Consider the following 1,844-nt stretch of genomic DNA (forward strand, 5'->3'; position numbering starts at 1 on the left):
GATAGATATGGCATGTCAATATGGCCCTTGTCCCTAAAGGGGACACCTCAAGGGCCATATCGTACATTTTCCTTGGTCGCACAAGGAAATACATTTTCCTTGGTACACAAATATATAACTCCAAGAACCAGTGCGGTGGCTGGCATAGATCTCCTTCTGTTTGCCAGCACGATGGTCATCATAGACCTCGTCCTATAATATATAAGAATAAGTAACGGAGCTATAACTCTAAGAACTAGCGTGAGACGTCCCTCCATACGTTGGTAAGTTCTTTCTAGTTCTAGCTGGTGACTGGTGCGCAAATGGAGGATTGCGGCTGTGTAAGGAATGACTTCAACTCTCACCATCCCAGAAAGATCTTCGTCTGATGAAGTCGATGGCATCTTCTGGAGCGAGGACCAGGCTTACATCGTGGCTTGCAAAAAGCAAGCAGTAGAGGCGCTCAAGCACTCCTCCATTCTCCACAGAGACAGTCTCCGCCAGCTGCTTGATTCCACAGATGAGTGCTGCTTCAGGGCCCTCTACAATGACCTCACGCAATTCCCCACCTGCAAGCTCGTCTATCACCTCGAGGCGGTGCCGTTGTGTGCGCCACATCAGAGCTCAACGTCGCAGCCGCGCAGCTTGAGAGAGCATGTTTCAGGACTGGGAGATGTCTGTCGCCCGTCCAGATGAAAACAGGGCCAAGGTCTACAGAGTGGTGTGTAGTGAAGGACGAGGGCAATGCGGCATACATGGGTCGCTATACGCGTCCAAGGAGGAGGCGTATGCGTTGGCCATGCTGAAGCAGGCTGCGCTGGTGCGGAAGGTCTCGCAGTGGGACAACAATGTGGAGGAGAGGGCGTACTGCATACGCGCCCTGGAAGGGTCCAAGGGGAAGCCCATCGAAGAGCAGCTCCGACCTTTGCGGAAGCCCAGCTACGAGGGATGCTTGGTCACATTCGATGTGGAAGAGCTGAGCCTCTCCTCCTTTGCTTTGCCTGCCTCTCGGGAAGAGCTTATTGACAGGGCGATCAGCATGCTGAGGAACTCGGAGGAGAAAATCTACCTGGTCAAGAGCACGACGACTGGTGCGAAGAAGAAGATGGTGCTCCATGGAGCTTTCAGAGATTCTAGAGAAGCCTATGCCATGGCTATACAGAAGCAAGCGCAAGAGGTTCTTGTCCATTACAGACATGCGGCCGACAAGGGGCCTCTCAAGCAGGAGCTATGGCCTCGGCTAGTGGAGGAGGAGCCTGACCAGGCCTTCCAGTCTCTCAAGTCATGGCTCATGGATGAGATGGCTCACCTGAAAATAAATGCCAGATTCCTCACAGTGCAAGAGTTTGTGGTCAAGAGCTTCCTAGATGAGGACCCCGGAGAAAATTGGGAAGAAATCGAAGAGCTTTTCCAGGAGTGGGAGAGGCAGTTCGTGGCCGAGGAATCGGTTAACTCGTAGTAGACCCTTGTCAAAGGGATTCCTTGGAATTCCAAGGTTTTTACTGAACTCGCTCCTCAACTCTGCACCTCATCTTTTCGTGAGAAAGCAGATTCGTTTGTTTTCAAACGCACCCATCTAGACCTGCGAAGATCATGGGAACCGTTTTGCTATCTTTGAAGTTGCACGGCATTGCACGGCCATAGTGCGTTTGTGTAAAATTTGGTTCATTTTCCTATGTTTGAATTACTGCTTTGATGGTGCTGCCTTATTTTTATGCTAGTCCAAGATTTGGTCGAATTCAATTGATCAGCGCGATAAGATCACATGCGTGGCACTGTAGTTTGTTAACATGCGAATTGACACTAGTCTAAAAGAGCTTGCCATGCCCTTTCGACCTTACCCTTTGAATGGTACAAACAGACTC

At 50.5% G+C, this 1,844-nt stretch overlaps 1 pseudogene; it reads left to right on the top strand.

The window, feature by feature from the left end:
• The first annotated feature begins 298 nt into the window (after window positions 1–298).
• LOC147889499 (uncharacterized) lies at window positions 299–1,564 on the top strand (annotated as a pseudogene).
• Window positions 1,565–1,844: the final 280 nt, after the last annotated feature.

The sequence above is a fragment of the Dipteris shenzhenensis genome, chromosome 20, assembly GCF_047967505.1.
Source record: "Dipteris shenzhenensis isolate YYH24624 ecotype China chromosome 20, Dip_SZ_1.0, whole genome shotgun sequence".
In the NCBI taxonomy this organism is placed as follows: domain Eukaryota; kingdom Viridiplantae; phylum Streptophyta; class Polypodiopsida; order Gleicheniales; family Dipteridaceae; genus Dipteris; species Dipteris shenzhenensis.